The sequence below is a fragment of the Lactuca saligna genome, chromosome 9 (genome assembly GCF_052625555.1).
Source record: "Lactuca saligna cultivar CGN05327 chromosome 9, ASM5262555v1, whole genome shotgun sequence".
NCBI lineage: Eukaryota > Viridiplantae > Streptophyta > Magnoliopsida > Asterales > Asteraceae > Lactuca > Lactuca saligna.
Genome location: NC_136425.1, coordinates 131,272,501 through 131,285,863, shown reverse-complemented (window position 1 = coordinate 131,285,863; position 13,363 = coordinate 131,272,501). Strand labels below are relative to the sequence as shown.

The window sequence follows — 13,363 nt, the reverse complement described above, 5'->3', positions numbered from 1 at the left end:
CCCAACTCGCAATGTGAGCTTAGAATCTCTCATATCTACGATAGCGCTAGCTGTGTTGAGGAAGGGCCTTCTAAGGATAATTGGCACTTGCGGATCCGCCTCCATGTCTAGAATGATGAAATCAGCCGGGAAGACAAATTTGTCCACTTTCACTAGCAAATCTTCACAAATGCCTCTTGGGAAGGTGACAGTCTTGTTTGCCAAATGAATTGCCATTCGAATTGGCCTTGGCTCCGGGAGGTCTAGCTTCTTAAAGAACGAGTATGGCATAAGGTTCACACTTGCTCCAGAATCAGCTAAGGCATGAATTGCAGCCAAGTTGCCAAATTGGCAAGGTAAAGTTAAGCTCCCCGGATCACCCTTCTTCTTTGGTAACTTGTTTAGCATTGCGGCGGAGCAGTTCTCATTAAGCACTACCTTCTGCACTTCCTCCATCTTTCTTTTGTTGATGAGGAGTTCCTTAAGGAACTTAGCATACTTGGGCATTTGCATGACGGCTTCAATGAAAGGAATGTTGATTTGAAGAGTTTTAATGTGGTCTAGAAACTTCTGATATTCCTCTTCCTGCTTCTCTTTCTTGGCTCGGGCTGGGTATGGCATTGGAGGCTGGTATGGCTTCAAGGGAGGCTGTTCATTCGTTTTAGCTGGGGTACTCGCCGAGTCCATTGGTCCTACTCGGCGAGTAGACCTCTCAGATTGTGAATCTTGGTTTTCTGCTTGTTCTTTCGTTCCTTCCTTCTGCGAGTCCCTGGTTGCTTCAGTTCGAATGGGGGCCAGGGGAGTGATGATCTTCCTACTTCTCGTTGTGACAATGTTTGCTTGTGCGCCTCGTGGGTTGTTCTTGGTTTTGCTAGGAAGCTCACCCGGTGACCTTTGGTTTAGTTGTTGAGCAAGTTTCCCAAGATGTGTTTTTATGTTGTGGATGGATGCTTGCTGGTTCCTGAGCATGGTTCTTGTTTCTTGGATAGCAGCATCATGGTCACTATGTCTTTTCTCGGAAGCAGCCACAAATTTAGTAAGCATATCTTCCAAGCTTAGCTTCATCTCTTGCACCGACTCCTCCTTTTGATAAAAGCCTCTCCCTTTTTGTATATACTTCTACTCCTTGGCCTTCTTGTACTCTTCGTAAGGCAGCCACTCTTTCTTTTGTTTGCGCCAGTCCTCATCATACCTGTCACCGCTCGAATAGCATGCTTGTGCCTTCTTGTTGCCATTCTCATCCAAATCGCAATCTCTAGTGAGGTGAGGTCCATTGCAGTTTTCACAACCCACCCGAATAGCATGGATAGTTTGATCCATTTTGTCCATTCTTCTATCCATGGTTTTTAACATGGCCATGACCGCTGATAAATCTTCAGTGGCAGCATACGCAACTCCCCTCGTGACATCATTCCTAGGGTTGTGGTATTCTCTAGAGTGTTTAGAGAATTCTTCAATCAATTCTTTAATCACCGGGGGTGGCTTCTTTGTAAGTGGGCCTTGCGAGTCTAGCAATTGCCGGGTTGTGACATTGACTCCATCATAGAAGATGGAAACTTCTTGCTGACTCTTTAGATCATGGTGTGGGCAGTTTCTTAGCAGACCTTTGTACCTCTCCCATGCTTCATATAAAGACTCTCCAGCTTGTTGTTCAAAGTTTGCAATGGCCTTCTTTAGTTTGGCTAGTTTGGATGGTGGGCAAAAGTGATCAATAAATTCTTCCTTCATTCTGGCCCAAGTAGTGACTGATCCGGGGGGAAGTGACTTGAGCCAGTCTTTAGCAGCACCCTTGAAGGTTACCAGAAGCATACGAAGTAGTTGAGTTTCGCGAGTTACATTTGGAATATTGAAGTAATCAGCAACATCATTTACTTCATCCAAATGTTTGTAGGCATCTTCATGATCTTTCCCATAGAAAGGTATTTCCTTGAGTGAAGCTAGGATATGACCTTTTAGCTCGAAGGTAGCAGTCGCGGGAATTACGGGTTGCACAAGTCCCGGGCCATGGTCGCCGCGCATCCTCTTCTTCCATTCTCCCATGGGGATTTCATCAATGTTAGCCATAGTGAACTCTAACTCTTCCTCCGACTCGGTTTCTTGCTCGTACGTTGTCTCCTCTTCTTCCTCGGTCTCGTATCCAATATCTTCTTAAATTGGCTCCTCAATTATCAAAGAAGCGCTAGAAGCTCCTGATTTACTGCTCTTCTTTTTCCCAAACACAGTCTTCAAGTTGGACAATGGTGATTTCTTTGGTGTGCTTGAACTCTCCACGTCCTTCCTTTTTTTTCTTTTCAATGCGGATTCGGGGTCTTCAAACGGGGGTACCAGTGGTGTGTTTGCTCCTCTGGTCATGAAAGTCCTGAAATCAATTAAATAAAAAGCGTAAAAATAACAAAAAGATTGTAAAAATAAAGAAAATCTACTGCTGAGTAAACTGCTACTCGCCGAGTAGGTGCGATTGCACTAAGCGAGTATCAGTGATATTTCAAAAAAATTTCTAAGTTTTAAACTAACTAAAACAGATACTAAAACCTAATTACTAATTACTAAATTGCAATAAATGAACTTTATGCAAGTAAACTCACACAAAGGATCGAAAAAATTAGGAATTAGCTTAATTATTTAGAACCGTTCCCCGGCAACGGCGCCAAAAACTTGATGTGTGTAAAACCAACTAGTTTTATCCCTACTTTTTATTAATAATTTGAGCACACAAAGGCAGTGAACCTGTCTTTAAGTGGTATAGATTGATAAATAAGGTATCGAACTCAGGGAACGGAAAATTAAACTAATAACTAATTTTAACTAAAACAAATAATAAAAGTAAAGGGTTTTTCTCTAGTTTTGCAAGACTAGAAACTTAGACAAACTAAATTAACTAATTAACTAAAGCAACAACTATTCACCAAATTTGATAAAGATGTTTCTATTTAGGTTCAACCAATTCACTCCTATGGTTATTTAAGTTTAAGATAGATTAATTGCTATTGGTTACCAATTATAATAGTTAGGTTCATATTCATTACTCCTAACCCTTAGACAATTAACTAATTTAAGCGTTGATCAAGTGTTTAAACTAATTAATTCCCTAGATTAATTATTTGGATTAAATAAGATTTGTAATGGTCAATTAAGTTATTAATTCAATTAACCTCTTGTTGATGGTTTCTCAAACAAGCTCACACATTAATCTTCCTATTTTCTTATTAATCTTAGTTTCATAATCATTACTTCTAAGCATATGGTTTAGCATTCACATAGACATATGAGGTTAACAATTAAGTGATGTTCATGCAACCTAATTGCCTTCCAATTAACAGAAAATAGTAGTGATTAATACATAAGGTTCTTTAACAAACTTAATTTAATAAATCACCAAAAGACAATTAATCAATAATCAATAATCAAACCATAGGAGTTCTTTGGTATTCCCCAAACAGAAACAAAAACGAATTTAGCTCATAATTGCAGTAGAAACACACATAAAAACAAAGTTTACTAAAGCAAACATGTTCAATTCCTAAGTCTAAGTGGTAGAATTAACCTAATTGCTTGAATTCTTCCAAATAGTGAAGCCTAGGGTTCCTTAGCGCCTTCTGAATCTCTTAGTCGCAGCTAAACCTTCAAAAATCGCCAGGAGTCCCTTCCCATGAGATAAGGATTCGTGTTTTATAGATATCCCAAAACAGGGTGTACTCGGCAAGTAGCAGAATCAACTCGCCGAGTAGATCCATACTTATCCGTCTTGAATCAGCAGTCGTATTTATCTTCTGGAATATCCTCGTGTACTCGCCGAGTAGGGTCGATCTACTCGCCGAGTGTATCACCTTCTTTCACTCTTCAATCTTTAATTGCTTTCGTTTTCTCCTTTTTGCTTCCAAGCATATCTTTTGGACTGAAAACACAATTCACAACATTTTAAGTACCTTTTGTCCACATTATTCACATAATTAATCAAAAATAACTAAGAATATATGCTAAATAATTAACTAATTATGCACATATCAGTGAATATACTATTTAATATTCATAACTGAATATATCATCTAATATTCACAAGTGAATATAGTATGTAATATTCACATGTGATATACCATGTAATACTATGTAATATTCACATATTAAATATTATTTAATACTCATAAGTGAATATATCATCTAATATTCACAAGTGAATATACTATGTTAATATTCACAAGTGAATGCATCGTCCAATATTAAAATATGAATATATTATGTTTATTATATGATATATTCATATATGAATGATACTTCAATTGTAAAAAAAAAAATCATACTTTTTATTCATAAGTGAAAAACGAATGTACTGTAATAAAATCTGATACATTTTTATTCACTTATGAATAACGATAGCTGAGAATATAAAAAAAAAAATTATTTTATCTTAAAACTATATCAATATGGATGTCTATTTGTAGAGAATAAAAAACATGAATGTTTGTATATTTAAAATTATTTTTTAATAAAAAAGCTTGTAAAATTTAAAAACAAAAACGAAAGAAACTATGTTTTTGTATATATTAAGGTAATGAATAGTATAGTTTAAGGAAATATGTTTTGTTAGAAAACACATGTGCATTCCTTTTCCATTTCCGCCGGTACGTTGGAGACTTTTGCGGTAAAATCACTACAAGAAAAAGACCCTTTAACGACGCGCAAACCACGACACTCATTGATTTATGTTACGCAAAAGAGAGTGACATTAAAAAAATGTCATCTCTTTAAAAAATTTAAGGATTTAGATCACGCATTATTGGGTGCCCTTAAATTAGTGTCTAATGTAAAAAAAAAAAAATTAAAAACACGGAGGGCACTTTATATAAAAATGCACGCCCTCTATAAGTGTCGCTTTATAATTTTAAAGAAAAGCGTGTTTAGTAGATACGGGGGAAACGAAATCCTCAAAATTTTGAAAACCCGCTTTTCTACCTTCTTTCTTCTTTCATCTCCGGCTCTCCGCAATCGATTCTCCCCTCTCCCTCCTTCTCCATCTTCTCCAATCCGCTTCACCATCTTCAGTAAGTCAACCATGGAGAACTACCAAAAAATTGAAAACCCCCGCCTGATACTCTCCTTCTTCTTTGTATGTTGTGAAATTCTCTTCGATCAAAAGAAACCCTAAAAGCATTGTGTGGATTCTGATATGCGATTTTTAGTTGTGAGGTTCCTGAAATCATATTTTTGACCTCAATCGATATTTTCATATTTTTGAAATTCTTAAAATCCTCTTCGATTAAACGAATCCCTAAAACCCCGCCTCATACCCACCTCCAACCCACACCGAATCTTTAGGCATCGCACGCCGACGATGTACATGCCTTATCGACCAACACTTCATCCACCATTACCATTTGTAGCTCTCTCACCCCATCTTCACTGTTAAACCTTGCGAAATCCTTATATAACATTCCGACGATAATCAGATTCCGGCGCTCTATGACTGTCGACGGGAGCAAAAACCTAATTTCAAGTCAATGGCCTGTGTGTATATTCTGGTACAGAACTCGGAGGAGGAGGTACGAGTGGCTTTGGACCAACTTCTTAGAGAAGGCAACTGATATCCTTGACATCTTAAGGCCGAACAAGTGCCTCTCGATCTCATTTCACCATTTATAGTTCCATTACAGAGTTTATAACTATGAACATGTTCTGAACAACAAGCGCCTCTCGTCATGCTTTTTCAATTGCAGATTCTGATTTTAGGTCATCTCCTCTCCTCGCCTCTTCTTTGTTTCTTTTCTATTCTACTTCTACATATATACTTCTTGTACAGAGGATTAACATTATTCCATTCTTAAATATTTATAAAATCGGTATTATTTGAAGTTCAGTGTTTATAGTTTAGTTAGATGCGAAAATCTAGTGCTCCTTCTTTAGTCTATTTATTTGTAAAGGGGATTTTTCTGATTTGGGAACCAAAACATACGAGACTGATGAATGGTTCAAACCTAAGCATCATTGATGAAAATTTTCTTTATATGGCACTTCTATTTTATTTCTTTTGCCAAATTGGCAATCTTGATGTTGATCTTCCAATCTAAGGGGAGAATTTGAATAGAGATCTATAATTAGGGCTTAGAATTGAGAAATGTTTAATTGCCTCGGTATGAAATTTCATAGATTAGAAGTTTTGTTTCGTATATAATTGTGTAGCAGCATATGAATTCTTAGAAATTGCGGAAGAACAGCGTCCTGATTATAAATGCATTTTTCAAAATTTTGAATTGAGGAAAATTTTGATGATTACGTTTACACTCTTCTCTCAACCATATCCTTGAGCAGATTTGGAACATTCAATTTCTTCATAACACTAAACCTATTCTTCTATCAAACTTAATGATTATATGAATTCTTCAATTTGTTTTCACATCCACTGATCCAAATCTTCTTCAAATTCAACAGATCATGCCTGGGCAGAAGATTGAAACAGGTCATACATATATAATGCATGATGTTTGTATGAATTACTATGGAAAACGAGTAGCATCCACCTCCTCTGATGCCACAATCAAGATAATCAGTGTCACCACCACCATCAGCACCGCCACCTCACACCTCCTTACCACATTGACATGTCACAATGGTCCAGTCTGGCAGGTTGCATGGGCCTACCCTAAATTCGGGTCCCTTCTTGCATCACATTCTGATGGGATTCTTCTGCAGCACATTCTGCTGGGGGATTCTACAACCAAAGTACCTTCTTTTCTCAACTATATAAATTATTTTATGGGTTTGTCTAATTTAGTTTTTTTTTAATGTTTGATCAGATTATGAATTGAGAGGTTACAAAATTAGTGTGGGAATGGCTGAGAAATCTGCTCCAAGGGCTCCTCCTGCTCATTAGCACAAGTCAAAATTTGATATCACTGGGTCAATTTTGTATGTTATTTCCTAGTGTATACCTGATAGAAAAATTCCATATAAAATATTAAATTTCTTAAAAAAGAAGTAAGTAGCATTTGAAAATTCCATATAAAATATTAAATTTCTTAAAAACTAAGTTAAGTTGTAGCATACCAAAAACAATCTATAAATTGCAGGAAGTATACACAGTTAGTGTGAATAATATGTTATTTTTGCTACTTTAGTAAGTGATACTATATTTGTATTTTTTACTACTTCAGGGGATTGAGAAATTTGAGACAGATCTTAAGACCATGCACCCTAGTTTGACTGGATGCCGTGTTTTGAAGTCAAAATTGGAGCTTTCTGTAATCCAATATGCCAATGGTATAAGTTCTGAAGCTCACACTGAGGTATATATCATTATCATTCCACTATGTAATGACTAAACTGAAATTAGCTCATTACTAAATAATCTTCAATTTCTCAGTGCATATTATAACATTATAAGTTGCTTGTATATGGTGATTTCATCTTTTGGTGATATTAAGTAACTACTTTTGGAGTAGGTAATGAGGAAAATGAAACCAGAAATGAAGAGTATCAGATGGAAAAGCATATTTCTTCACCACACCAAAACTCTTTTGGTTTATCATCCAGAAGAACTTCATAATTTTTCAACCCAACACCAAAAGTCGTTTTTTTTTTGTTTTTGTTTTTGTATTTGTTTTTTTTTTTATCGTTGCTGTCCATTTCATATGTGCTACTGCTCCAAAAGTCTTGTGCCAGATTGGGTTTATTTTTATTTATGGTTTTATCTTTTTTCAGATTTCCTTGTGGCTGTTTTTTTTATCATGGAATAGAGATATAAGTTTACCCTTCCACTTTGCCATTTGCCATTGGTGTGGAAAATCATCATCATCATAGACGTGGTGTAAGGAAATCGGCTTCTAGGGAGGGTAGTAGTAGTAGTAATGACAACAATTTAATATATTGCCCTGATGCTATTGACTTAGAAGACAAAGATTTTGAACATTTTCAAATGCATTGGAGAAGAGGCTAACCAGTTGTGGTTAAAAATGTCCTAAAAAAGACATGTGGACTTAGCTGGGAACCAATGGTGATGATGCGAGCTTTTTGGAATGCTAAAAAAAGGTTAAATGAGGAAAATCAATGTGTCAAAGCTATCGACTGTTTGGACTGGAATGAGGTAAGTTTTATATCCCTATCTTTTAAGTTTTAACAATTCATTTTTTTATTTATTTGCATAAAAAACTTGTGTTTTTTTTAAATCTTCTATTTATTTTCATAAATATAAAACTCTAGACTTTATGCATCATCACGACTCAGTTTCTTTTCATCTATTATTTGTAGGGAAATGTTTTGGAACATATACTAATGTTAGGTGTTGAAAGTCAATGGGCACCTGTTGTCGTACATTGTGCGGTGAGATAACTTATTCCATGTGCTTTTGATTCATACGTTTTATACTTAAGAAAAAAATAATAAAAAGATATGAAAGTAGGTTTCTATTTGAGATACATACATAGGTGATCTGATTTTTGGACACCAAAAGAATCTTGAATGCATAGGTGATCTAAAAGCTCCACAACAGACAAGAGATGAACAAGTTTCTAACCTTCGTGCATAACTTGGGGTGATAAATGGTAGGTTTTTATTAAAAATTTGAACTTTTTTAGATTTTTTTTAATGTTGTCTATTTTCTCTCATATTATGTTTGTTTGAATTAGAACTTAAAAGAAGAGATCTCAGAGGCCATTGATCAGCTAAGGGAAGTTGAATATGAAGTCATTATCACATGTTGTAAAAAATTCGTTTATTTTATTCTTCACCCTTCTACAAGCCTTTTTAACATGTTGCAGGAACCTAAACCTAAGAAACAGTCCGCTCCTACAGCTAAAATTGGATCGAATAAAAAACCTGTTAGTAAACCTGTAAGTAGTTCAGATGAATCTGAATTTGAATCTAAATCATCGGATGATAGTGATTCATCAAATGAAGAAGTGAGTCAGAGTGTAAATCTCTTGGCACTTGGATACAGTTTGTCTAATTTCACATTAATTTTGTCACTTTTTAGCAGCATTCTCTACATGATACATGTTGTTCTCCACTTTTCTAAGTATTCTTCTATGTAATTTAGGAGGCGCCAAAAAAGCCAGCTGTTGTTGCCAAGAATGGTGCTGCTGCAGCCACCAAGAAAGCCAAGTGAAGTGATGCATCTGATTTAGAAGACAGTTCAGATGAAGTAAGAGACCTTTTTGGTTTTGTGTACAATTTTTACCGAGTGAAGTGATGAGTCTGTCATAGTTACTTTAAATAAGGTAGTGTGTTTGGTATGCAGTAATCAAAGAGGGAATGGAATCAAGCATTACAGTGTAATCTGATTCCTGCAATTGTTGCTGCAATTGATGCTGATTTCTTATTGTAAGTGTTGTTGCACTCTTCTGTTGATTTCTAAAAGATACCAAAGGGTACAAATGTTTTTTTTCATGAATAAGAGCTATTTATGTTCTTCTTCTTCTTCTAGTTGTTGCACTCCTCCATTCTTCATTATGGGTACGCAGCAGCTCCAAATGACAGGGTATAATTAATTTTACTTCTTTTATTATATAGAAGTTTATTTAGTGAATTCTTTTGGTTTATCGTCTAGAAGAACTTCATACTTTTTCAACCCAAAACCAAAACTCGTTTTTTTTTTTTTTTATCATTGTTGTCCATTTCATATGTGCTACTGCTCCAAAAGTCTTGTGCCTGATTGGGTTTATTTTTATTTATGGTTTTATCTTTTTTCAGATTTCCAAGTGGCTGTTTTTTTTATCATGGAATAGAGATATAAGTTTACCCTTCCACTTTGCCATTTGCTATTGGTGTGGAAAAGGGGTTTGGTTTCAGGTGATAAATGTTCCTCTCTTTTGGACACCCACTCAAGCATGTGTTTCCTTTTTTTCTTTTTCATAGGTATATTTTCTCTTTTCAAATTAATGTTTGTTTATTTAATCTTTATTTTATTTTTATAATTTATGTAAAAGGCGGCAGCTTAGACGAAATGTATAATCATATATTACTTAAAGACCAAAATATTTACTATTATAATCAATAATCGATTATCTCGTTTCATGACATCACTTAAAGTTTTAGATAAAAGATAAAGATTCATTTTTTTTGTCAATTCATATAAGATTGTTTTATATATTTACTAATTTATATAGAGTATTTTTTTATTAATTTAAACACTTGACACAAATTACACATTTCAACCAATTAAACAAGTTGTAATTAAAGATGATGATAGTTTGTAGTATTAGGTATATATAAAATCACAATGCCCCATAATATACTCCACAAATTAATATTTTACCCCTTTACCAATATTGAAAGTATGTTGCTATTTTCAGCAATTTTCCCATAACATACTCAATATTGTACATGTATATTTGCATATATGCAGGTGGGTATATGAAGGAGTATCCTTTGGGAGTTGTACTTGAAGCCACCAAAAATACTTTGATTCAAGGCAGTACAAAACACTTATTGGTAGATCATTTTGATTCCACTCTCATACATACATACCATGTGCATTATTAATTAGTTGATATTGATATTGTACAACTAACATGATTGCAAGGTTGATGATGAAAGCGAATAGCTCTGGAGTTAGAAGAGGAAAAGAAAACTCAAGCTGAAAGAGATAAGATGTTGCAAATGCAAGTGTTGCATTCTTCATTCCAACTGTTAATATGAAACACGAAGTAGATTAGATGAATGCAAATTTATATATTGTAAGAAATAGAATTATATGACATTAAACTTTATGCAATGGATTGTATTTTTTGTATATGGTATTTTATTTCTATTATGAGACATTAAATACAAATTTAATTTGAAAATTAGTAAATCTATAAATAATGTTTTTTTAAACATTTAAAATTATGATACGCAAAAATGTGTGTCATCTTCATTTATGACATGGCCTTTCTTGACAGGAGCTTTCTTGATACGCATTGCGTGTCATTAACACGCGCGTCGTAAGGTTACGACACGCGAATGCGTGTCTTCTTTCTTTATGACATGGCCTTCCTTGATACGCATTGCGTGTCGTAAACGCGCGTCGTAATTGCGCGTCGTAAATGCGTGTCGTCTATAGACGACGCGCAAAAGCGTGTCATCTCTCTTTATGACAGGGCCTTCCATGACGCGCATTGACTCAGAATGATTCCCTATTCTCATCTCTTTTTTTTCTCAATTGAACCCTCCCATATATATACATACATACATATATATATATATATATATATATATATATTGATCAGCTTATAGATCGGCGACTCGGCGAGTCCATATTCGGGACTCGGCGAGTCGGCCTGCTAGGTAGAAACCCTAAATCCCCGGGTTTGCACCCTATTTAAACCACCTTATCAACCCCAAACTCGCCTCTTTCATCCTCAAAACGTTATCTAAGAAAACCCTAATCATCCCATTGAGTTTTTGAGCATTCTTGGTGTAATTCTTGAAGTTTTGAAGAGAAGAAGAAGGCTAAATCCAAAGAAGAAGAAGAAGATCCAAGTCCTTGCACCCATCTCAGAGTACTTTGAGGTAATGATCAGTTTCTTCCCGATTTGTTGATAGATTCCCCTTTATAAGCATATTTAGCCCATTCTTTAGCTTGTTTATAGTAGAGAAATCATATTGGATGGATTAGCTTTCGAATCTAGCCATGTTACAGTTCCAAAAACGTATATTTATCAACTTTATGGAGCCATTTTGCATGATAGCCCTAGATCTACACTTCCAAGTACCTTTCTAGCTTTTATACCCTTTTGTATGCTTTTGTACACGTAAAGTTGGGAACTTTACGTGGTAAACCAGCCTTAGGAGCTCAGATTTATATATTGTATGCAGTGGTTTTGAGCAGAATCGAGTTTTTAGAAGTTGCATGCTTGAGACTTGGCGAGTCGTTCTTCGGACTCGGCGAGTCGAGTCGCGAGTCCCCGATTCTTCCCCTTTGAGTGATTCCGAGTGGGGACCAGTGAGTAGTGTATGGACTCAGTGAGTTAGAGGTTAGACTCAGCAATGGAGGGACTCGACGAGTTGTTCATACAACTCGGCGAGTCCAAGGCAATCTTCTTATGATTCAAGAACAACTCGTCGAGTCGTTCATACGACTCGGCGAGTCGGATGCAGATAACCTGAGTGTTGATATAGCATGGGAACTCGTTGAGTGTATGCCATACTCGACGAGTAGCAGCGAGCAGGGTTGAGAAATAAGAGTAGGGACTCGGCGAGTTAGCGGCCCAACTCGGCGAGTCAGGTCAACTGTGAAGTTAACTTTGACCAGGAGAGTTGACTTTAGCCAGGGGTAAAAGAGTCATTTTACCCCAATACAGTTATTAGTATTTGATTGAGTGTATTTGTGGAATTGTAGCCGGGGAGATACCGAAGCAGCAGCAGATAGTTCCCGGAGCCACACACTCAGCAGCAAGATCACGAGGTGAGTTTCCTTTCAGTAGGAACGGGTCTAAGGCCACAATGCCGGCCCGTTTAACTAGTAGTAGTTTCCGGACTTCGTTCCGATGCAGATTTTAGTATGTTTGATGCCTTCGTTGCTCAAACAGGATTTCTGTGTTATGTGTTTCGGGTTACAGCCCGATGTAGTATGCTATCTAAGTGCCCATGTTAGTTGATGTGCTTATGTGATGCTATGTTCAGTAGTTCCGGACTTCAGTCCGATGCAGTTAGTTCCGGACTTCGGTCTGATGCAGTTAGTTCCGGAATTTGGTCCGATGCAGGAGACAAGGCCTCAGTAGTTCCAGATTTCGATCCGATGCAGAGGGCAAGGCCCTGGTTAGTTCCGGACTTTGGTCCGATGCAGTTTCCGGACTTCGGTCCGATGCAGTGGGCAAGGCCCAGTATGTGTTTATATGTATTGTATGGTATGTGGTAGTTTGGGGGAGCTCACTAAGCTTTGTGCTTACAGTTTCAGTTTTGGTTTCAGATACTTCCGCAAGCAAAGGGAACAGTTCGGGTTGATGGCATCGCACACACCACAGCTTCACCTGTCCTTGGAGTTGTTTTGGTTTTCATAGATGTGGTTGATACAGTCTAGATACAGTTTGCTCATAACACTTTACTTTTGTTTGTGAGATATTGACGTACGAGTTTTACCTTATGGTTTTATCATGGTGTTTTCAGTAATTATTAAACAAAAAATTTTGGGTCGTATTTTGGGATGTTTCATATATATATATATATATATATATATATATATATATATATATATATATATATATATATATATATATATATATATATATATATATATATATATATATATATATATATATACAGTTTAAGGAATTATGTTTTGTTGGAAAACACATGTGCATTCCTTTTCCATTTCCGTCGGTACGTTGGAGGCTTTTACGGCAAAAATAAATGATTGATTGAGAATGATTCCCATTCTCAACTCCTTTTTTCTCAATTGAACCCTCCTATATATATA

At 36.0% G+C, this 13,363-nt stretch overlaps 1 non-coding gene across 1 annotated transcript; it reads left to right on the top strand.

Annotated features, from left to right (window-relative positions):
- The first annotated feature begins 1,552 nt into the window (after positions 1-1,552).
- On the top strand, positions 1,553-1,659 carry LOC145019021 (small nucleolar RNA R71). Its single transcript, XR_013667341.1, has one exon. It is a non-coding gene; the product is annotated as a small nucleolar RNA R71 (small nucleolar RNA).
- Positions 1,660-13,363: the final 11,704 nt, after the last annotated feature.